Below are 26,405 nucleotides of genomic sequence, written 5' to 3' on the forward strand. Positions count from 1 at the left end.
ACTTGCATTCATTTCCCATTTATAAGATGCAACTTCTGATAAAATCGTAAAAATCTGGCCACAAATATGAAAGACAGCGTTGCACATGGGCAATCCATTTTTGACGTGTTACTTCAATTTCAGTTTATGAGAAGAATTTCATTTCAATACTTTTCTAAATAAGAAAGTTGGAACTGCGCATGCGCAAACCTAAATTTTAAAACTAATGTTAGATTTTCCTTTGTTCCAAGCGCCTAAGTATCAAATTTCACTTAAATGGTGCCATAGATAAAAAGTTGGCACTGCGCATGCGCAAAAGAAAATTTTGAGACTGGCGCTCGATGATCCTTTATTCCAAGTGCCTATGTATCAAATTTCGTTTAAATTCTTCCATAAATAAAAAAGTTGGCGCTGCGCATGCGCAAAACCAAATTTTGAAATTGGCGTTTGATTTTCCTTTATTACAAGTGCCTATGTATCAAATTTCATTCAAATACTTTTATAAGTAAAATAGTTTGCAATTCGGTTTATAAATGGTCGAGATGCGAAAAGGGCACTGTGAATTTTGAATCGATTCGATTCAACTTTTGGCATTGCGTATTATTATGGCTAAATCTATGCCCATATTGAATTTCATGCAATTCAGTTCATAACTAACGGAGATGTAAAAGCGATCGAACATTTCTAAACAAAGTTACCGTTCACACGGACAGATAGATGGACAGACAGACAAAGGAACAGACGGAGAGACCAACCGGCAGGCGACAGATAGCAATGCAAAATTATAAACGATTTCTAGGATCGTTAATAAACGGCAAAAGTGTAAAATTATGGAACATGTAAAAAACGGTTTTTTGTTTTTTTTACAATAACTTTTTTTGTAAGCGGTACAGAAGAAATTCCTTCCTTGGTACAAGACTCGACACCATAACGAACCAAATAGCGAAAAAAGTAGAACAATAGCTCTTAAGATAAAGAACTAGTAGCGTCGCAAAACGAGTGGACGGACGGACGGACGGACAAAGTGGCCACAATAGCGCATTTTTTTTTTATTTTTGTGGAAATGCGCTAAAAATACGGAAGCCAAAATAATAATATTCCAATTAATTAATATGACAGCAAAATCTCCATTTGTTTTTAGAAGTTATTTTGGTTGCATAAAATTAGGCGTCCTTCAGAAGAGTTTTTGTCAGACATAGGAAACCCCTACGTCTACCTCTAAATGAATACCACTGTATAATTGTATGCATATATAATGCATATGAATTGTAATATTAGATTTCGTTGTTAATAAAAACCTTCACTGTTTCGCAATGCCGTTTCTGCGATTTGGAATTAAAATTGACCATCCAGCTACGTTCTACACGAACCGGCTACAGAATTCTCGCCGAGATACGCCCTGTAGAGTCTCAAATGTTGTTGCTTTCTTTCTTGGAAATTCTACAAAAATCTTCGTCCTCAACCGGACGGTAACTGGATGGATATAGTTTCCCGCTTTTGGCTTAATTTGTTTCTTCGGAATCCACCTAGTAGCGGTTTAAATTAAAAAATTTAGAACGCGCTCTGCAGAAGCGATTAGCGCAGGTTCGACATCGTGGTGTAACTAACGAGCTGCTTTACGGTTTTCACACACTACACACACGTATGGCAGTATAAATATTAATTCGCCTTATTATACGAGTGGTTATTTGATGAAAAAGCTGCATTTTTGATAGAAGCAATGCACAGTCATAGTGTGGTATGAATGTTATAATGGCGACTTTATCCATGGTAATCAATCATCTTGGGAAGGATGAATTAGAATATGAACTGCCAAGTCAGGGGTGTGTGTGAGAGTGAGATGAGTGTGGCACATATACGTAGCAGTTTGAGTAGCTTATTAAATTAGAATTATGCGGCATATCTTTGAGATATCCGGAGTATAAGTTAGATTCGAAGGAAGAGTGGTAAAATTAAAGTCAAGTATGATTAACTTTTGTCGACAATTAGCCCGGTTGCATTCTCCAAGGACTTCGATTGCACGGGTTGACCCAAAATATGATTCCAGTCATTTCTTCTTATCCACAGATCACATTCTGCCTGTAAGCAATCCTAGTTCAAAATCTTTCTGTAAAGTGCAAAGTTATCAACTTAAAACTGAAATTTATTCGCGCAACGCCTAATTTGATTTTTTTTGAGAACTAATAACGTGGATCTGTGACTATTGAATCTCGAGGGAAGCGGTTTATTAAGTCACCCAAGGTCTATATGAGCTTGCATTTGATACAAATCCCATACAAATCGGACGAACAGTGCGTTTTCATTTTTCATCTATACACTTTTTTCGCCAGCCACTAGGTCAATTTCTGCAAAATGCATTTCGCAACATAAACTTGTGTAGAAAGTGTTGAAGAATAATAACTACGAAACTAACTGCAAAAATGTAGCAAAATCGAACTTGATATTTCAAATACCACCTAAACTGGACCATTTTTATTAATTAATTTACAACTATATTGTATATTACATTTTTATCGTGTCATTTTCGAAACAAAACATCTCTTATAATGTTTGTCAGATAACGGCCGTGTTTCTTTCGCTATTCGTTACAGTTACAACGCTTAGCTTATACGTTATGCCACGATAACAAATTGGCTCGTTTGCTAAGAACCTACGCAAATAGGTTCCTTCGTGATTTAATGACCTGTTCATTACCTGATACGAAATTGTGTAAAAGAGAAAACCGCATTGTTAACCTTGGACTTCCACTTCGTATCCACTTTGTTATACTATTGTCAAAGGGAAGATACCGCGGATTAATAAAGGTTCTGTAGGTTTGCATTTTAAACTGCTAAAACGTGTAGCCGATGGTGCAACAAAAGGAAAAGTCATTATATTGTCCTTTTAAGGCACTTACATTCTCCTCAAATGTGTGCTTTAAAAATATTACTCAATTCTTTAATTGTATACAATATCTGTGGTGGAATCAGGTGATAACGAATAATTTAATTATATCTTTCGGAATGTGCCCAAATTAAATGTAGATGCCATGAAAACTTAATGCTAAGCTACACTTACATAATGACAGTTTGTGATTTATTCGTTCAAGACTGGGAGATAAAGCGACATACTTCTGATGAACGTGAAAATCAGAGCATGGGATATTTGTATATGTATGCTAGAGCGACCATATGCTGTGTATGCAACTACGTGGCACGTAGAAGAATTTTTCAGTAATGCGTGATGATTATTTTCTTCACAAGCCTTTGCCCATGTTTTGATATACTTCAGGTTTAAGTTATTTATTGCAAAAAAATCTAGTTTTATAAGGATAAATTGGTAAGTAGGTGAGCGCTAAGGAGATAACACTATTACCTTCGCAATGGATAAAAATTTTGATCGTGTCCATTCTAATGGTCATCTTGTTTTAAGGGGTCTATTTAGGTTACCATGCAAAATGGTACATTGGTTTTGAGAAAATAAATTAATTGCATGTAGGATTAATTAAATTAGGATGTGATGATTTCGCACAGACCGATAGCAATTTAAACACAAATATGATTTCCCATTGCATGCATTGCACATCAACATATGCCCAGTGGCGTAACTAGGTATTTTGCGAAGCGGTGCCGGATCAGGTTTTGGCGCCCTACCAGATTTTGGCGCCTTATCATTTACCATTGCGCTCTAATTAATAAAACACTGTTCATTTTTGAGAGATACTTTACACGAAATTATAAAAGCACTGCACTCTTTCGAATTTACAGACAAATCTTGCATGCTTACATTTTAGAAAGATGCTTTGAATAACGAAATCTTTCACTCAATGAAGAATAGAAATACATTTATTTATAATGTTTTCAATTCTCTCGTCAAATTTAACTATGGCATGGGGCACAAGTGGTAGAAATGATTGCGTGCAAATGCTGGTCACACTACTCACACTATTGTATAGATCACAAATAAAGTATTATTATTATTATTAGTTTAAATTTGCAGCCTTTTCCTACCGCTGTAACTTTGTTCTACAAGGGCTATTCAGAAAGTAACAGACGTTTTGAAATAAAAAATTAAGTAAGTGTAAGAAACAACTTTTATTATATACATTTGGAAGCTACACCCTTAGGCTATTTTTCAACATCCATATTGAGGCACTTAACATAGCGTGGTACAAGTGTTTTGATTCAAACTTTGTATACATCCGGCGTCTGTGGGGGCGACAGAAGTGGGTACCGACAAAGCGAATGTGGTAGCCCTCGACAAGATCTTATTGATTGTGGAGTCAAAACTGGCTAATAAAAGTACTGATCTGCCACACAAAAATGCTCTGTAATCCCTTGGATGTTCCGTTCATCCTAAAGGACCGTAAATTTAGGTTTAATTATATTTCAGTGCACTCTGTATTCGTCTTTAGCAAACTATTAGAATTTAACCGCCGTTCTTGTCTTTTATGACTGGCCTATACGGTACACCGTGTACAGCCCATCCCGACTTAGTTCCCTCGGTGCTTCAGCGCCTCTGGCGCGCCCTCCCCCCTTCAGAGCGCGGTGCCCCGGCACCTTTGGCACCTACCTAGTTACGCCTCTGCATATGCCTTGATTTTAAATTTAATTATCGCTGAGATAAAAGGCTGACTAGTCATTTGATTTATAAGAATAGAGAGTCATGTGATTAAGGCATCATATTCGAGGTTATAAAATAAATTTCTTACGCCATTCGTTTCTGAAACGTTGATGGTGCGTGGATAACTTGTTGTTTTTGTTAACCACCGCGTGGAAGGTAGACGGCGTCTCCGCTATTTTTCTGTTTGCCAATCCGCCGTGGTAGTCCCAGTGCGGGATCCTGCGGTGTCTTTGTCCTCAATGTATGTAGCGGCAGGCATAGTTCATGATGACGTATTGACATTGTAGCCACCCTGTAAGGAAGCATCCGGAGTTTCTGAGTGGATTTTGCCGTTTCCAAGAACCACCGTATATAGTAACGATTGGTTTGAGCTTCGTTACGTGGAAAACCATCATTTTGAGAAGTTTCCGCGATGCCATGGAGACAAGGAGATACCGTAAATAATTAGTCCGCTTGATGTTGGAATTTTGGAATTATTTTTGTAACCACCGAAGAGTCTTGTTCTGGAGAAGATGAAGAACAATTAATATGTTTTGGTTTCAGCGCCGTTAATTGTTTATAAGCTGTTTTAGTTCCCCATAATAAGTAAAAGGAAGGATAGACAAGTTTCGAAGCGAGTTGTTTTGCCCGTTATCAGTTAGCGTCGTGCCTGCAAAAATTAGGTAACCGCCACCTGCTCCGAGTCCGAAAACTTGCAATCACCATACTGTATTAATGTAATGAGTTCATGAGCTTCCGTTGTGTCTTTTGAGTATGTATAATTAGCATGCACTAATTAAATGAATTACAGTAAAGGAGCGCCGGAGACGATTGTGGTATCAAATTTTGCGCGCTTAATTAAGGAATCGATTCTCAGATGTTCGGAAATTTTAGGACGAACAGGGGCCGAATAAATTAATTTAAAATTTAATTGATTGGTTTCGATTTCGTATTGAATACGCGACTGTTTGGATTTTCCTTGTTCCACTTCTACCAAATTGGATTTCTTTTATAAGCGACACGCTCGATTTTTTAAGGATGTCTGGCGTCTGATAGGTGTCGTGATGTCTTCGATGGACTGCAGTTCCAGGATGGTGGTTGCGACAACGAGGATTCTGCTCTTTGATCGCTGCGACAATATTCTGCCGTAATCCATGTTTTCGCTGGGGGCTGTCGTATTCATCCATAACGAGTTTTTTCATTCCCTCCAGTATAAGTTGGAAACGGATGTATGGTTTCCACCACATGACTGCTACTTTTCGTAGCTGTTTCTTGGTCGTCTCCTTCCAGAGGTGCCCGCTTCTGCGAAATGTTTTTTAAGGTGTGGCTGGGTCTTCTAGCTGGTCGCTAAAGGAACAACGGAAAGTATCAAAAAGCTTACCTTGCAATTATCGGCGGTAACAATTACTGTGCAAGAAAAAGTAAAACGTATAGATACGGTGTGGTAAACTTAATGTAAAAGCAGAAATTAAACGGTCTGAATGCAAAATAAATTTACGGAAAAGCTCAAAATTACAACTTCTTTATTAATTACGTCCTTCCCAGACGCCTTAAAAATACGGAACCGGTGTCAAAATTCAAGTTTTTTAAAAGCGCGTCTAACGGATGTAATATCGACTTACTCGGAGGTTCTCTATAACCATCTATAACTAATTACGGTTAATTATACGTATCCAAATAACATTTTCCAAATTCAGCAGTCCAGCAATGCCTTTTTGTTCCTTGGAATGCGAGGTCAATCGGTGGGGTCAATTATCAGGTTGATAATTTTCTTAAACTGCACGAACTTGTCGGTTTAGATTTTCGTATACCTACCATTAGAAAACTAAAATCGATTAAATGGGCCAGAAAACTGAATACGACTGATTCTCTTTCTTCTTCCGTGGTAAGAGACCTTTCGGCGCCTGTAAAACCAATGCAAAAATTTCTACAGGAACGGTTTCAAAAAGGATAAATGCCATAAAAACAATTGGAGAATAAGAACAGTTTCAAATTTTAATAAAAATTAATAAGGTGTTATTTATCACTTTACCATTTTCTTTAACAGGCCAGAAGAGGATTACAGACTGACAGATGGTCGGAGTACTATTTACACTATTACCTAACAAGACCTCCCCCAAATTAATATACTCTATTAGTGTTAATTAATAGCTGGTAATTGGATATTATAAAAATAACTTAAAAAATAAATGTAAATATAAATATGGATTTTTATGGGATAGTGGGGAGGGCGGCTCCATCTTCATAGGCATATGTATGCTTCCATTTGTGGCGGGTACCACGGATACACCTGCTAGTGGCTCTGATTATAGCTATGCTTATTCTAGCACGTAGCCAACCCATTACGATAGATAGGGGTCTGGTCCATCGATCAGCAAGGACCTCAGCCAGGTGTCTTATAAAAGATGTCAGTTGTGGAGCAAAAACACCATCAGTGGAAGTTACAAGTGGGGTGAAAGTTGTATGACGAGTCTCACATGGGCCACAGTATTTCCGTTTTTTTTCTTCTTCGGCTGAATGTAAGACAGCAGCTACAGAGCGTGATACATAAGAAGGAGCGTCGGTGTCAACAACACGTATATCAAATAACGCCTCCCTCTGTGCAATCCATACTCCACGGCAGGCCAGGTCACCACGTAGACCATGTTCACCTTCCGAAATGATTGGTTCTTTTGTTACATTGCCCCAGGCTTGCTGACATAGTTCCCCAAAAAGATCTCGTATTTCGTTATGTCTGCGTGTAATGAGTCCACCCGTTTTGCAACAAAGGGCATGATCAATATTGAATTCATCACTGCCGCAGCCATCGCATGATATTGGCATGGAGACTGGTGTACGGTGATATCTGATGGCAAGAGCATCTCTGAATTCATGGGGTGAAAGGTCCAAATTGTCTTTTTTCGTTGGTATTACTGAAAGCCAGGTGGATGTTTTTGTATGCATTTTTGTGGCTATTGATCTTTCAATTGTTCGTTTCTGTTTTTGTGGCAGTTTTGTTAGAATCATCTCCAGTATTTCATTTTCATATATTTCTTTTTGTTGATTTCCTTCTCTTTTTGCAACGTGTAGAGACTTGTGATGTTCAGAAAAAATTTATATCCTGAGAGTTGATTAAGGATGTGGATAATATTGATGAGCCTTGTCTTGAGGTTTGGTATGCATGGTTTGGTGTATTGAAAGGGTCAGATATAGCAAGTCCACCTTTGTGAACGGGAAGGGAAAAGAGCTGTTCTTCTAGTTTTGATGTTTCACCTCCCAGTAGTGTTGGCAAAAATTGATCATGCAATGCAATAGTAAGGGGTTCAAAAAATTCTTCTGCATTGCTTATTATATAACACGCAGTAGAAAAGACCATTTAAATTGGGCTGCTTTAGTTAGAGCACTGTAGGCGGCTTGAGGTGAGTCTTTGCATATTGAAGTTAACTTCTCGATCATATCCGTCCATTTGGTTACATTATTTTTAATGAAATCTTCCTTTCCTATTCCTACGTATCCACCTAGGAAACGGGAACCAGTTACAACGGATATATTAGTGCTGTTGAATATCTTTTCTCTGTTTCGGTGTTAGAATACGTCATTCTAGCACGTATTTTAGTGTTAGTCTGAACTCTATTCTTAAACGATTTTTAGTGACTTTTTTTTCGACAGTTTGCATTAATAAGTTTGACAGTCGGCTTATCGATGACGGAAGCTGAAATTATGTGCCGTGAACATCCATCATTTCTAAATTACGTAAAGATACGTAATGTAATTAACAATATCGATAATGTCCATGTTAATATACATATGTTACGGTGAGCCGTATGGTTTCGTTGTCATAAATATGTTGTTGATACTTGACTAACCCTACTTGTAGGTATGAACTGATTGCAAGGGCAAAGTAATTATCATAAAATGAAGACCTCGAAATATACTGTAAAGGAAACCATTTTTATTAAAATGAACACATTTTTGATATCGTAAGGTAAGCTGTAAGTTGGGTAAAATAACTCCAATTGTTAGGTGCAAACAATTCTTCACGGCTAAATTATTTCAGTTACTATAATCGGATAACTTTGGTGAAAGATCCACATCGAAAGCTACATCATTCACATAAGGAGTTTTTGTCAAGATTGAAGCGGAATTTCCTCTACTAACTGACTGAAGCCAAATTGCGTTACACTTCGTATGCAGTTTGAGATTTCGGGAGCCCATTTTGTTTACAGTATGATATCAGAAAGCCGTGCTAGCTTTAGCAACCTACGTCAATACGATTGATCGAGTGACTGCGCTCACTTGTCAGTAATACATAAGTAATGCGGAATCAGAATAAAACAGAAAGTATACTAAACTAAACACTTGCTTAACTGTACAAAATTATACATTATGAAGAGGTGTTGTAATTATTCTAAATAGTAATTGTAACGGTCGAATTTACTCCTGCATTGACTGAAATGCCGGGCAGATTTTGCTCCGACACATTAGTATTTTCCGGGTTACTTAATTCAGGCTGTATAAAACCAGCATTGGAACTAGAAGCTGTTGCTGGAAGAGCAGTAAAGGTAGACTGTCTAACTGATGGAGGTCCACCACTGTTTGACAACATTTCGGCAACTTCCATTTCTTGGGTACAAACCCTACCGATAATCGTTTCAAAAATGCTTGAAACTTCATAAATTTTGAAATGTCAACGTTTTGTCGGATGTTTATCATCAATCGAAGCATCGAGTATGTCTTCCATAATGTAGAACTTTTGTAAGTCTTACTAAGAATTTCGAAGTATGCAAGCAAAAATTTTCTGTGAGGGTTTGTACCTTGTTTTCAATGCGCCAAGATTCAAATTTTTCATACTCCTTTTGGTACTCATTTTTAGACTTGGATGGCACCAAATCATTTACCGCATTATCAGCTAATTCACGCAATTCCGGTGGTGTTGAAGTTAGTTCTTCGTCTGACATTGTAGGCTCTTTAGTGAAATGTAGGTAATGGATTTTATTTTTCAAATCTAAAGATAATTTCGCAAAAATATTTCGTGAAGAAATTTGAAAGATCGGTTACTATGGAAACCAAGCAAATAGTCAGTACTGCCAACACAATTTATATCGAAAATATTTTTAAATTTATCCATAATTAATAAACAATGCGAAACGAGCCCGAAACAGAGAAAATAGTATAAAACATTCGTTGCAGAAGGCCTTCTAAGCACTCGTTCATTCGAACCCTCGCCGCTACGCGGCTCAGGTTCGAAACTTGAACTCGTTAGAATAGAGGGCCTTCTGCAACTTATGTTTTAATATACTATTCTGCAATTGGTTTGTCACCTTCAGAAACTATCAGAAATGATTTTTTGCCTTGTGGGAAATAGCCGTATGTTGGTCCTGTATTGTTAATACTGTCCCACCAGTTACGTAAGTCATGAAAACTTCCCTGTGCGGAAGAATCATCAGCATACCAGCATTGTGTCACTTTATTTTTTATTTTAAGTTTATTTATTAGTGGTAGGGTCGCTAATGCATAGAGTGGCATGGCGAGAGGATCTCCTTGGGTTACTCCTTCTCTGCTGTACAATCTTATGTTAGAATCACGAAAAACAAGCTCCGCATGGCCATTATAGGTATTGTGTAGAAAGCGAGCGCAATGAGGCCAGTATATTCTTGCTTGCCATAGTGCAAGTTGTCTATTCACAGCATTGAATGCATTATTTGCGTCAACAAGTAGCATCCCCCAATTTGAGCCTGGAAGGCATTTACTTTGAAAAATATCATTCATGGCACTTTCAATGCCGCAGTTTAATCCGCTGCAAAGTTGTGACTGACCGCATGCTTCGGTTATTTCAAAACCAGTGACTTCGATCGTGCATTTTGATAATATTCTTCGTAGACATTCACCAATGCCTATTGGTCTAACGCCGGGGCATTTGTCTAAGGCTATAAGACGGCTAGACATTAGAGCTTGTATTTCACTCCAAGGGACGATTTCATTACTTAGTTTTCTTGTAAGATGTGCTATGGCTTCTCTTAAGTGAGCACTTGCTTGGCCGAAACGGAGAAGGAAATCACGCCAATTTTCTGCTGTGGATCCAGTCGGGCCTCCTCCACCTTGTATAGTTTTCTGGCTACTTTTTCAATGTGATCACCTGTTACGTCTACTTCAAGAAAAGGTGGTAATTCTGTGATATTATTGGGGAGCGTGAATGAAGTGGATTCTGGGGTGACTGGTGTAGGATGTTTTTCTATTAGTATGTCGCTTACGGTTTTTCCAGATGAGTCAATTTCAGCATCGGGACTTAAAACTTTGGTTGTGTCTTTTGTAATAAGCCAGTTGAGGGCTTCCCTTGGTTTCCCACGTAGTACCAGGCGTGTAAATGTTTTTGTTTCATATTCACCTTTCTCCTTGATGTGTTTCTTGTTATTTGTATTTGAAAGTGTTTTGTCAGATTTGATGCATTCTGTGATGAGAATATCAAATTGTTCGTCAGTCTATAACTTGAGTCGTCGATCGAAGAGTCGTGGAAGGTCATAAATTTTACCGTGAAGGTTACAAATTTTGTCCCAGCGACGTTGCCAGAGGCCATTCTTTGGCCCAACAGCATTGAGGAATGGGACACCAAAGGCCTCTTCCAGTGGGCAGGTCATATGCATCTGATCATGAGTGGTAGGGGCAATAGTTGGTGTGGAGTGGTTGAGGAGAACGTCATTGTTATGTGCAGCACGTATGTGGCATTTGAGTCCAGTTTTTTTGAATTTTCTGCTGCAATGTGTGCATTTGACATCTATAGGCTGTGACATGATAAGCTTGAATATTTAGGACTGAATTATAATGTCATTACATGAAAAGAGTACTTTTACTCACTGAATGTCCCAAAACAATTAAATAAGTGATTCAAAGTTTACTTACAGTGAAATCTTAGAGAAATGTAGCTCAAAAACACATTTACATTTGAGCGCGGGAAATTCGAATCGCAGGACTTGACTGTTTTACTGTCGAAGATATTGACCCCTATCGCCTCATGCAATAAGTATCACTTTTAAATACGTCTTTTTTACGGGATTATACTGACCGTATGCGAATTAAATATGCATATCAACCCTCTTGTATCGAAACACTGATTACTTAACTTTGCAACAGAGCAATAATCGTTAAATAAAATCAATTAATTGTGTTATAATTCAAAATTAAAAATATGTCGACTATATTTACACTTTACTCATAGGACGATAGGGATCAATATCTTTGACAGTAAAACAGCCAAGTCCTGCAATTTCGCGGTCGAAGAAGTAATTGTAACATCCATACCAATATCCATGTTGTAATTTGTAGAAATGTTGAAATGCAGAAATTAATAATGATGACACTAAATTTTCCCCATACTTGCTATTTGTTAATTAATATTTGCGACTCGTTTCGACTCTAAAAGTCACCTTCTGGCTTCATAAAAGAATTAAATCGTTATATGGTGGTGAAGGTAAGTTAGGATTTAAAATATTTTATGGAGGTCTGAAAGAAATCATTGTTTCAAAATATAGACATCAATTGTTGAAAATTGTAATAATGGCATACAGAATTGTTCTTTAGATGCTATTGGTTCAACAAGAACCAAACAAACATTAATACAAAGTACCTTCTGTAGCCAGTCTGCCTCACGCTTATATTATACTTACCCTTTAGAACCAAGAAAAATTAAGAATGTTTTGGAAAATCTTTTCCCGTGTCTGCATGACTTCGGAAACGTCATCAGCCCACGGGAAAATCTTCCTTTCTGGACTGGTAATGAAATATACTACCTACTTTATACGTTACATAAAAACATACAGTTGAATTCACGGAAGGTAAGCCCTGCGTCACCAGCTTGTGAACCAATTTCCAACAAATTGTAACCATCCCTTTCTCGCTCATGTGTTAACATGTGATACAGAATAAAGAACTCGTTGGGAATTGGTGCAAAAACTAGTGACGCAAAGCTCACCTTTCGCGAATCAACTGTATTTTTATGTAACATATTATACCCTTAACTTAACGTATCGCAAAATGCTAACTTACAAGATTTTCCACTTTTTCTTGGTTTAAAGGGTAAGTAATCAAGTGGAATCTGAGCATTTTACATTAATTTCCCCTATTTTACGTATAATAGAGTTTAATCACAGCACGTTAGTGCACTTGTAGCTATTATTAAATTTCTATACCGAGATAAACACAATAATCATCCTCTTAGTTGTTTCCGCCACATCATTAACGTAACCCCTCAAATTTCCATAGCGAATGAATACGGAATAATGACAAATAGACTTATATATTATTGATTATGCAGATTTCGCGTTTTGGCATCTCATCCATGTTTACTCTAAATGCTTTTAAACCTAGCAATTTCAATAAATTCCAGAGTTTGAAGCGATCCACTGGAAACCAACAACATACGTGTTTTTTATGAATTCTTTGTGGTTAAACTTTCAACTATATGCACTTTCCCTTTCAAAGAGTAGCATATTGAAAAATATCGCCAACTGCAACGTTTAAACTGCATAAAATATTATCAAGTTGTCATTGTCGATAGTAGGTACTCTAATTGGAAGTGTAGGGATAATGTTGGTATTGATGGATCGACTGAGTTTACAATGCATATATAAAGAATGATGGATGATGTGGTTCAAATATAGGGCTCGGATGTGTTGATACATTCCGTATCTAAAGGTAAGAGTGCATTGCCACTTGATTTAATTCTGGTTAGATTTTTCTAAGCAGTTTTCTACCCGAAAATTCTATAAAAGGGCAAAGGTATGCGTGTTCATTTAAAATTATTTAATTAAGGATTGAATAATAATTCATCATTAAGCGTAAACAAACTGGTACATTTCACATGTCAGTATGCTCGGTATACGTTATTTAGCTTTGATGTGGTCCTATTTGTTACAAATTCAACAGTCGCATTCACATCGCACATTTATATTAATTCTAATAAAAATTATTGTCGCTAATACAATTATTAAAGCATGCACCAACCTACTCGACTTTCTATTTCGATCGTTATTAATTTTATGGCCTTTTAAACGCTCAAATCATAAAATTACCAACACGAGGAATTTATAGAGTGCGCATACAACACCTACGTCCTTTAATTAACAATTGTTAACAGAATTTATCCAACACAAGCTTTTGACAACCTGTCATAATATTGTCAAACTTTTGAACGAGAATACATTATAGACAGCATTTATCTAGCGTTTAGTTAATGAAAAAGGCATCTTACGAAATAAATTTCTTATATCTTCCTCATTTACAATTTTCATAATTTATTTGTGATATGAGAAGCCCAAGCTTCCGACTAAGTGGTTTTGTGTTAATAATTCACTTCTACAACGGAAATTTAGCGCATATATAAATATCCTATTTAGTCAAACGAATAGCTCGAAATTTAGATCAATGAAAAACTATCGCTTCATATAACAATTTTATTTAATTTATGAGTTTTGACTAGCAGATAAGCACATTAAACTAACATTTTGAATTTATTGACTGCGATTCTAATGATCTTCGTACATTGTGCAAAAGCGAAAAGCCAACTAAAAAAGCGAGCGTACTTTTCTAGTTGTTCCCTGATGATGATAGCTCTGCCGTCAAAACGCGTACATTTTATTGTGTATGCTTGATGCTTTTGGTACTTCAATGTCCATAAGAGTTTGAATGTTGGTTGAAATAGTGTTAAAATTTTACAAAAAACGACGCTTAGTTCCAACCAACACAGAATTAAACATATTGAAACTCAAGTGCACAAACTACTCAGCACAAAAATTCTAATAAGTTACAAAATTAACCACGTATCACTATATTATTACCTATAGAGGAAAACTGCAAAAGTCACTAAAACCTTATTTTATCTATCAAGATCTTCTAAATGGTTTAATATAACTTCAAATTAATTAGCATAAGAAATTCATTTCGTATTCAAGAAATCGTAGCTTATTCATAGCGATGGCATTTTATAAATTGCTCATACGAACTGTTAGAATAGAAACTCGTTAATTACCCGCAACACTGCCCGCAACATTCTTTTTTACGAGATACCTTATCTGCTGAAGGTCCACAAATTTACAATGTACCATAGAGGAAATACAATCATGGCATATCCAATGGGTTAGAGACGTGAAAGGAATGTCCATTGTCCAATTAAATGTTAATATGTTATGTTCACTTTCAGCAAATATAACAAAATTGCCTTTAGATAAGCACGCGGTGGGGTCAGTAAAAGAAAAGAAAGTTGAAGAATAGCACATACGGGCTACCGCAACATCTTGGATGCCAAACAAGGCGTTAGTCAGCAAAATCTGCATATGTTTATTGCTTTGGATGCCCACACCCATTCATGCCTATTATACAATCCTGCCGGTTCCAAAGGGTTGATATGTGGAACATCTCGGAGTAGGGAAGATTAAACGAGGAATCTACAGAATCAATGTCCAATACAAAATACATCATGTGTTACGAGACATCGCCAATGCTAGCAGCATTATAAACCAATTTAACGCACTTTGCGAAAAATCGGAAGAACTGCATTTCGGGTCCATGAAGTGAGCTGGCCATGAAAAGCACAAACAACGGATTTAGGTTTAATCGTTTGTGCTTCGTTTGTGCTCGTTTGTGCCGTATAACAAAAGTCAGCAAAACCACCCATACAAAAATTATGGGCAATTCAAAATGGTCAGCTGACTTCACGCACTAAATTAAAGCACAAACGACGGGTTTAATTGCAATCGTTTGTGCTTCGTTTGTGCTCGTTTGTGCCGTATAACAAATGTCAGCAAAACCAACCATACAAAAATTATGGGCAATTCAAAATGGTCAGCTGACTTCACGCACGAAAATGAAAGCGCAAACGGGGGCTTCAGGTTCAATTGTTGGAGTTTAGTTTTTGCCGGTATGTCCGATATAATAAGTCTTTAAGAGAACCAGTAATACCTACACAATTATAGATATAATGCATGCACAAAATTGCAGAACACCTATAACATAAGATGCACGAATTCAAACAGCTGTAGATTTAACCATAGTGTAAAGACTTACTTATTTAACGTATCTAAGTAATTGTACATAATATGTAACTGTATGTAAAGTTTTATGAAGAAATACATTCATATTTACACATATCATGTAATGCTAATATTTTACAAAACAAAACAATATTTTGCTTTTCCATTAAATAGTGTTAACGATTTATAGGAGTGTAGGTAATAAGAAGTCCTATTTGGGGTTATGCTTATATTTTCCAAAGGCTGTGCTAAAATGTTCTAATTATTACGATTCTGATAGAGATTTATAATATACGTACCGTCAAATAGTTAAAGTTAATAAGTTGAAACAATACTGCTAAAATTGTTTAAATTTTTAAACTTATTTAATATATAGTCACAATTTACTGCTAGTCATATATCTTAATCTTTTCATTTCAGACTTTTACTACATTAGATATGCCAAAATTTTACCACTATTGTTTCAACTTATTATCTTTAACTATTTGACGGTACTTATATTATAAACCTATAATAGTACATTATATATCAAGGTAGAGAAGTCCACTATTATTGCCTGAGCACCAAGATTACATCTCGAGGCGCTTGCGCCGAGGGGTGTAAGGTGCGAAGGCAATAATAGACTTCTCTACCGTGGTATATATACTATTTTTTTCACTACTAGCACTTGAAATCCTCTAAATTAACATATTATATTGATAGAGTTAACGGTTGGACAGAATTGTTTGTTTCTTAATTTAACATGTCAATCAAGTACGTGGAAGTACAAGTCAAACAGGCCGTATTTTGTTCTGTCATTGAGATTTTTCAAAGAGAAATTTCGTTCGAGTTTTTTCAAAATGTGATAATTTTAGGTATGTAATTTCTCTGGAAATTGCGAATGGTGGCAATTATTCGTTTTAGAGAACTTGTCTAAACGTTCATTGAGCGAAATTTCGGGTTGTGTTTTCTAAAAGTGACAGCGTGACAGTTCTCATTATTGACTACTAGTTAATAATAAAAAATTATTAACCACTTTGAACAAATGCCGAGAAAGCCTACTTTACAAGTGGAAAAAAGGTTAATAATCATGTCATCAGACGCTAGTAGTGAAAAAAACATTTTACTACACCCTGATGATGGCCATAGGCCGAAATCGGTAGCTTTAGAAAATATAAGCATAACGCCAAGTTTGATTTCTTATTATCTACACTACACTCCTATAATAAAGAAATAAATTCAAAAAAATATGGAAAACTTAATAAAGAAAAGATGTTAACGATTTCCGACTTAAGGTGGCGCTTACAAAAAGTACAAAAGTACCTACACTTTCGATTTCCTCAATAACAAATTTGTAGAATCGGAGTTCGTGAATTGTCAATGTAGGTAAAAAAAAATAAAGAAGACCTTTTTGACATCTCCGTTAGTAATTTTATTTATTTATTTATTTTATTTATTATCACTCTTGTTCTAGGCCCTCAACAGACTTACGCCCAATTACAGAGTGACCCGCATAATGCTTTTTAGAGGTGCCCCTGCAGAAGTTCTTAAATTTTACGAACCGAATTGCATGAAATTCAGTAATTATGCGCATGGATTTAGCAATATAAAACGCATTTCCAAAAGTTGAGCCTAATCGATCAGCATTCACAGTGCCCTTTGCGCATCTCGACCATTTACAAACCGAATTGCAAACTTTCTTATTTATGGAGGTATTTAAATGAAATTCGATACATAGCCACTTGGAATAAAAGCAAATGTAGCGCCAGTTTCCAAATTTGGTTTTGCACATACTATAGTCATACCCAGGAGCTCGTTTTCTATATTTGTTTACACGTTTCTTTATTTTTCAAAATAGCTTAGAGACGTTCCACAACAATTAAAATTATAAAAAAAACGTTATTAGGATTCTCCGTAGCCTTTACAACAACCACATTTATCAGTTCTTTCAATAGAAATTTTCTTTGTCATTTTATGATTTTCTCTTTCAACAATGATTAATGTATGTATTCGATCCAAATACGATATTACGTTTATTTTTTGTTTTTTTTGCACTCGTACAAGATAAATGGTTTTAATTATAATTTTTTCAATCATTTCACGTTCATTTATAGTTATAAGATGTAAAATTATAGTAAGGGTTAAGTGGTAGAGCAGGGCTTGTGGGCGAATTTCGTCACTAGCATCTGAACTTCGCCCTTTTAGTTGCGTACATAGTATATGTATAGTAAACAATGTTTTATTGTAAAAATAACTGTACGTGATTAATAAATGGCATTATTATTATTATTATTATTATTATATCTTTCTTAGTTAAAAAAAATAATACTCGGGCATTGTACGTTTTCCAAGATGTGTAATAACCTTTCCAAAGACGATCAGAAATTGAGTATGGTTTTGTCAGATTCTTGAAAAATCAGCCGTTTGATATTTAAAGAAACAGTATTTTTTTATTTTTTTGATCTCTTTAATAAAAAAAAAGTTTTTAAAGGTCCGCCTTATTGTATATTAAACAGCGGTTATTAATTAGAATGCATTGTTGAAGTTATATTCAATTACTTTTTTATTTTCAAATTTGTTCAAGGGCTATTAAATTATACAAAACTATAAGGCGGAAGCACTATTACAAACATTTGAAAAAAAAATTAATTCGAATAGAGTATAGGGACCCTAACGAAACGTTTCCGAGTCTCAGGTTATTTGACAGATATACACATTGAAATTTAATTAAAATACTCAAGATTAAGGACACAATTGTTAAAAAATTGTGTGTATGGTTGGTTTTGCTGACTTTTGTTATACGGCACAAACGAGCACAAACGAAGCACAAACGATTGCAATTAAACCCGTCGTTTGTGCTTTAATTTCGTGCGTGAAGTCAGCTGACCATTTTGAATTGTCCATAATTTTTGTATGGTTGGTTTTGCTGACTTACTTTATACGGCACAAACGAGCACAAACGAAGCACAAACGATTGCAATTAAACCCGTCGTTTGTGTTTTAATTTCGTGCGTGAAGTCAGCTGACCATTTTGAATTGCCCATAATTTTTGTATGGTTGGTTTTGCTGACTTTTGTTATACGGCACAAACGAGCACAAACGAAGCACAAACGATTGCAATTAAACCCGTCGTTTGTGCTTTAATTTCGTGCGTGAAGTCAGCTGACCATTTTGAATTGTCCATAATTTTTGGATGGTTGGTTTTGCTGACTTACTTTATACGGCACAAACGAGCACAAACGAAGCACAAACGATTAAACCTAAATCCGTTGTTTGTGCTTTTCATGGTCAGCTCACTTCACGGACCCATGAAATGCAGTGCACACCACTCCTGCACAATTTAAAAGTGCAGCAAATACAATTAGAATGGGTAGCGAATGGAATCGTTAATGTAATCAGTCGAAAAAGAAGATAGATAGATAGATAGATAGATAGATAGATAGATAGATAGATAGATAGATAGACAGATAGATAGATACTTTTATTCTTTACCAGAGAGGTGTTGAATATTTCAAAAAATTTACAAACATTATTAACAAGCGTAAACAAACAACAAGAAAATATAAATATACATGTACTGTACAGTTAAAAATTAATAAATACTAAACTACGTAAACTCACTCATTCCTCGAAAACATCAAAGAATTCCTTTAAAGAATAAAAAACAAAGGAATTAAGTCGCATTCTTAGCGTTTTTTTAAACAAATCAAGTGACGGAATTGACTTTACCTATACCCTGAGGAATGCAATTGTATACCTATCTTCACAGCTATTACTATATGTGAATTATTAATAATTGAAGATTTAGCTATTGGTATTCTAATGAGTTGAGCATGTCTTGTACTGTAAGCATGATAGTCGGAGTTACGTTTAAACAAGTGAACATTACAGTATACATAAACTACACATTCGAAAGAAATAAGTTACTTATATACAGTTGCTATTTTTAATTTCATAAAATGGGAGCGACATGACACGAGTCTCGAGGCCCTATTCCAACTAAAACACGAATGGCTCTCTTTTGCAGCTTGAAAATATTTATGACAAATTTAGAATTTCCCCAAAATAACAAACGATATCTTAAGTGAGAATCGAAATATGAGAAGTATGTCATCTTTAGTGATTCTTGATGACACGCTCGTTTTAATTGCCTAAGAGAAAACAACGCTTTTGTTAGTTTTGATGTTAAAGCTGAGCTATGCTCTTGCCAAATTAGTGCACGATCAATATTGAGACCTAAAATTTTACATGTGCTTAGAAGTAATGTGGGTGATTTGCCAAAAACGATAATGTTTGATTTTTCTATGTTTATTTGCAGTCTATTTTCAGAGAACCAGAGATGAGCTTGCTCTAAAACCTGTTTAATATTGAAGGTAAGATTATTCATACTCGTTCCAGTAACGACAAAACTGGTATCATCCGCGTACATCATCACATCACAGCAGGCTGCTAAATTTACAAAATTATGGGGCAGATCATTAACATAAATAATAAATAGGAGGTGCCCCAAGACAGAGCCTTGAGGAACGCCACATGACAAAATATGTCGACCTGATTGAAATGACATTGCACGGCCATTTGATGTATGCGATATTTCCACAAATTGTGATCTGTCGGTTAGGTAGGTTTTTGTTAACAGCCATCTTTGGGGTCAATGATGAAGTCTAGGAAGGCATCGATAACCTTCGAAAAAATCAACAAACGCTAATAACAGCAGCAAACCATCAAACAAAGATTATGTTATATTCTGTGTCTACAATGAACGAAACTCAACAGAGGATGACGAACACACTCGAAAGGTTCCGCATTAAACTAAACGAAGGACTTGCATCAATCAATGCGATGCAGAAATAGACGATTAACCTAAACCAACTCAACATTAATATAGTGACCATATACCAAATCGCCACCAACTACATATCAGAAGTTTACAGCCTCTACTCCAAGATAACAGATACATACTTCAACAGAAGCGCCTTACATTTTTGTTGTGGCATATAGTTGCCGCAGATGCCTTTATGTTGTATCAGTTCGGTCCTTTCTTCAACTGACATGTTGTTGAACTCTTCACATGAACACAGTAGGTGTGGTTGGTTGCAGCAAACGCAAGGTTTGCCTGGACTCTTTCGTTTGAATATTGGTGATGGGTTACCGCCAGCCTTCTTAGTTGTAATTGCATCTAGTGATTGAAACCTTTTCTCCATAAATTGTAGTAATGTTTCGAAATCTTGAACTTCATGCGGAGCTTCAAGACTTTATCACTTACATAACATTGGGCTCGCGGAGGAGCCGACGTGTAAGTTCTGTAGGTTCTTTGCATTTTGAACTTTGCGACTTGGGAGTTTTCTTTTGTTTGCAGATTTTATGAAAATCCGGGAAATGAGATCACTTATCTGGATGGAATCTCCTTTTAAATGAAGGTAAGCGTTGCCTTTCTTATGTTTTACTTATATTTGACCATGTACGCGTTTGTGTTCGGAATGTCAATTTACTTGTGGCGACTGATGTGTTAAAATTCGGTTGTCAATTCAATCGATCATTCTTGATTGGGGGTTAATCAAACTGGGAGATTACAATCGTAAAGTCAAGTTACTAAGATTTTTGTGTGGGACGTAACTTATAGTTTTGATATTGGAATATTTTTGTGTAGGTGCGGTATACCATCGTGGAATTTGTTTTGATATACGTGAATAAACCAGTATATATTTTGGTACTTAAATTACCTTGTCCTCCTTTGATCCCCTTGTAGCTTCTCAATTTCATATGGGGAGAGGTAAGCTAGAAATTACAACGAAGATTCCAAAGATCATTTTACCCAGGACGAATTACCGCTGTAGAAGATTCTCAATCCCTCATTTTGAGTTTTACCCTGAGCTAGTTGACCGTTTATGCGGCTGGTTTGAGAAATTGCAGCGCTAACTCAACTACCCGTTATAGCATTTATTCAAATTTAAGACGAGTTGATCGGGTGGTTTCTTCTTTACGGTTCTCAAGAAAAAAATTAAAAATAAACGCAATGTTGGGGATTTTTCCAAACGAAACCATTTGCATCATTTGAGGTTCGTTTTTGTTCCTCTGTCGCTAGATTTTTGGGCACAATACCTGTATACAAGAGCATTGAATTTGAACGTAATTATTAAGTAACGCTATGGTTTTGATTAAAAGCATCCAACACCAATAGATTCATAGTAGGTAATACTAAAGATAAACTGGATTAGTTAGTTTTGTGGTAATGTCCAAAATGCATTTATCTATGAGTATTTTTATTATTCATTGCGGTGATATCGAACATCTAAGTTGGAATTGGAGAAATCGTATTGAGAAACTTTAAGCCGAAAGTGATCTAATTAATTATCGGAAGAATTTGGATTAGTTTATAAATCTGAAATAATGACCAAACCGTACTTGAAAATAGTTCGCATTAACATTCTTTCAAATTATCACGCCTTTTCGGAAGAATTTATGTTTAATGATATTACACCAGAATCCTTGTGACACAAAAATCATGCAAAATTTAGTAACACACTACCAATAAAAAAAAAGAACAGGTTGTGGAATCTTTCAAATTAAATTAATTATGTTTGTTAATGATGTAGGAAAAGCATAAACGGTGCGTTTTTAACATACCTGCTTGCCTTCAACGTTTACTAATACAATTTTGCACCTAATAAACAAGGGAAAAAGATATTAATCGGACAATTAGATTTAATGGAAGAGTGTCTTGAGACGAAAGGTAATTAATATTAACGATTATGAAGTACATAATATAAACTATAAATATTAGATTATTTTTGGTGATGAGCTAATTTACTCTTAATAAAAATTTAATCGTGCCATCAGTCATATTGAACATCCAGGTCATAATTTTTCTTTTTATGTCACCAGGGCTCACTTAGGTCCTATAGGTAGTCAAGACCATCAAGACTATGATAAAACTCCAAAAACACTTCTAATTTTTATACCTGGGGTTAAGGCAATAAGGCCAACAATGCAAAATTAAATTTGAAGCGCCGAAGTATAAACGAGAAATAGTCCAATGCACTAACTGCTAGAGACATTGACACACCAAAAATCTATGTAATTTAAAACCGTGTTGCGTCAAATGCGCGAATCATGTTCACATAAAATATAAAATCTCGTGAAATCCGATGTGTTCTATGCGCAGGGAACCATCTCGCAAATTATAAGAGATGCACTTGCACAATCTACAAAGAACTTCTTACATCCGTGCTCTCTAAACTCAAATAGTGGACACTGGACAGCGTATTATAAAGCGCATTATGGAATGCGAATGAGCTCTCCCACCACGCAGAATAACTAAAAATATTCATTTCAAATTACAACATCGATATTATGCTAATATCTGAAACCAATTCGTAACTACTCGCTTTACTTGACGAATTATCCAAATGGTACCGCAAGGGGTGGATCCGCAGTAATAATAAAAAACTCAATAAACCATTACCAAACTAACGGTTACAGAACAAACTTTCTCCAATCCACAAGTGTAACCATAGAAGACTCCTCAGGTTTTCTAACGGTCTCTGCCCAAGGAATGCTCTTTTCAACGATACCAAATTTGTTAAAATCGATCAAACCGTTAAAAATTTAAAGCAGGTTATTGCAAAAACAATTGAACGCTCGACACCATCTTTCTTTTTGACATAACTGAGTTTTTTGACGAAAATGATAGATAAACTGGTTCTCTTTAAAAATGTAAAAAAAATTGTTTAGTTTATTATGCGCAATTTAAAGAAAATGCAATTTTAAAATTTAAAATGGCAGTTAAGCCCTCTGGTGGTTATTTTTAGAACTTGAAAATATTTTCCAGCGATTCTTCATGACCGATTTACCCAATAATTTTGTTTACCCCTAAGTCATACGACGAACGGTTCCCGAGATATGACCGAGGAACAGTCTTATTGGGTCACCCGGTACGACGTCCATATGCAAATTGACAAAATTGGTAACAGCTCGACGAATTTTGTTCAAATTTTGGATATGTATATTAGACATACGGAAACGAAAAATAACGGGTCGAATTAAAAAAAAATGTTCGAGCGCCTAAACGGCATCGAACTTTTTTTCAAACAATTTTTTATTACAGTTTTTTACAATTTTGGAAAAAATATTAAATCCGCCGAAATCCAGCAGCCTAATACGCGATTAATATTTAGGTTGAGTGATTGCTTGACAAGTTGCTTTCTTTATAGTTTCGAGGCTTTCTTAAGATGAAATATCAATATAATAGGATGTCGGACGCTGCACCATGGATGATACCTGGAATAAAATTAAGAAGGGATTTAGCGACTTATAAGTTATAAGAAGGAAACTACACAACATCATACTTACCTGCAAGAGTTCGAGAAAATATGCAGCGAATATCCCCTACACCAACTTGTATATACAGATGGATCTAAAACTGCAAACGGAGTTGGTAGCGCTATAGTCACTGAGGGAATAGCACATCAATGGAGTTTAGACCCTAAGTCGTCGGCTGCCTTTGCTGAGCAATACGCCATGCTGCACTGTTACATGAGTGATACCAGAATGTTCTTAATCGTGACAGACTGTAATAATGTACTAAATGGTATATCTCAAATATACCCTTCAGATCCGATGAACATAAAATGCCAATCCGCATTAAATGTAGTCCGCGATCAAGGGAAGTCAATTAAATTTGTATGGGTCCCCAGCCATGTTGGCATTCCAGGAAATGAGGAGGCAGATCAAGCTGCATACCAAGCTACATTTAATGAGCAAATTGATGTCGAATTTGTGGTGGCAAGTGATATCACGAAATATCTGAAAGAGAGGTACACTATGGAATGGCAGGAAAAATGGGCACGCATCAATACACATCTTTCCCAAATAAAACCTGCAGTAAAGGATTTATTTACATTGCAACATCCATCAAGGGAAGAGAATGTAAAGATGCACCGCCTGAGGATAGGGCACACCAAAATAACTCACCAACATCTACTTAAAGGTAGACCTCCTCGGTACTGTAACCACTGCAACATAGCCCTTACAGTGATGCACATAATAAATGATTGCCCACTATATGCCGTTGAACGCGTACGTCATAACATTATGCCAAACTACGTTACAAACTTCAACTCACAAAACGCAAACGATTGGCGTTCTTAAAAGGAATTGGTATATATATCGACATATAGCACTGTGTATATGTGTATCTGTACTCTATAGCGAGCAATAAAGGGGATATGACCTTGGCAGTCGAACCCTATTAAAAAAAAAAAAAGTATGTTAAAATATCAGTGTATACGTGTAATAATACAGTATTTATCATGAATCATGTTTGATTAATATTGAGACTGTCAAGTAAAGGAAAAAGTGACACATCTCACATCTGTACACAGGCTGCCGACCAAGAAGAAGGTCGTTCACAACTTAATGAGGGTGGCGGCGGTCAGTGGGTACTTTGTACCATCTTGTGCCTACGAGATAAGTTGTAAAATGCCATTCTCATTTTTACGTTTCGATTGAATAAGGAGCTTTGTTTAGACAATAAATGAATTATTAGTAACACTTAAGTATTAATAATAAACACAAGCACAAGTAAAAAAAAGCGTGTGTTGGTTTGAGCTAGGAAGCCGTTCTGGGGGGACTACAAATGCCGATAATCTCCAGAATAGAGTATCGGAAAAGGGTACTCATAAACGGAATACAGAAGGTATGGGTGAGACGTATACAGGTGGCTAGGAGTGGGGACAAATATTCAAATGCAAATATCTCAAAAAAGGATGCTATTAAAAAATCGGGGATTGAGGCGAAGATCTTTTTTGCTTATTGTTGCTGGTTATTTAATAAACACACATCGTATACTTACTATATCGCCGTGGTTGGTATAGCAGCATTGAGCTGTGGGTATGGCGGTTCTTTCGGTGATTGCTTAACTTGATTTGATTGTGGATCATCATAGTGAAACTCAAGTTTGGCATATTTTGTGGTAGATATTTCGTATATATGGTTCCGCTAAAATGAACATACCGGCGTCATACAACATGGAGCTATTTTTTAAAAACTAAATCATCTCCACGAAATAAAGAAACAAATATACGAAGAATCGCATTCGATTTTCTGTGGGGGAATTTTTTGACATTTGGCTCGCATTCGGAAAATTATTTCACATCGCTCTGTTCTCGTTCTCGAGTTAGACGAAGAACCGGACAGGCAGGCGAACAGACGGACGAACAAAACCGGCACATAAGGAAAATTTCTTTCGGGAAAATTCTCCTAAAAATGCACTAAAACTAACGTAGCCAAATAGTAAACTGCTAACGTTTTATGAAAAACCCGAATATGGTGCCGCTAGTGCGAACGGGATGAAATTGCAAGCAAACGAAATAGTTATATTAAGATACAAGTGTATCGAGTTTAATGGCACGCCGCGAAGCGGAGTGCCTTTAACGTTGCAAGTGCTTTAAAGACCAATTATACACGTGTGTCTTATGATATTTTTTATTATACCTGCAGTATAATTTAAAAACAGGAAATACAATGAAATCATATTGACGTTATACTCGAATATATGTCTAATTAAATGGGCTGGGCTGGGTGTTCGTAATTTCACGATTGCCATAGGTTACTTGACGTTTGCTTATAAAACCTTAGGGCCGGTTTTACAATTACACTTTTACGGAGCCAGATATTCTTGGAATAACTGCCATAGCAACATGTATGCCATTGGTTGACACAATGGTAACCAACGCAACCGTCGAAATTTATTCTAGGTATAGCTTATTCTCTGTATATACCTTCATTGTAGAATCGGCCCAAAACGATTTCCATTGAAAAATATAGTACTTACACCGTCCATTAAATCGCTTGTTGTAAAATCTA

The 26,405-nt window shown here is 36.0% G+C and overlaps 1 long non-coding RNA gene across 1 annotated transcript; it reads left to right on the forward strand.

The window, feature by feature from the left end:
* The first annotated feature begins 8,200 nt into the window (after positions 1-8,200).
* Positions 8,201-8,935, forward strand: LOC116165149. The gene is made up of 2 exons (XR_004144087.1): positions 8,201-8,524; positions 8,597-8,935. It is a non-coding gene; the product is annotated as an uncharacterized LOC116165149 (long non-coding RNA).
* The last annotated feature ends 17,470 nt before the right edge of the window (positions 8,936-26,405 follow it).

The sequence above is a fragment of the Photinus pyralis genome, unplaced genomic scaffold (genome assembly GCF_008802855.1).
Source record: "Photinus pyralis isolate 1611_PpyrPB1 unplaced genomic scaffold, Ppyr1.3 Ppyr1.4_LG2, whole genome shotgun sequence".
Lineage (NCBI taxonomy): Eukaryota > Metazoa > Arthropoda > Insecta > Coleoptera > Lampyridae > Photinus > Photinus pyralis.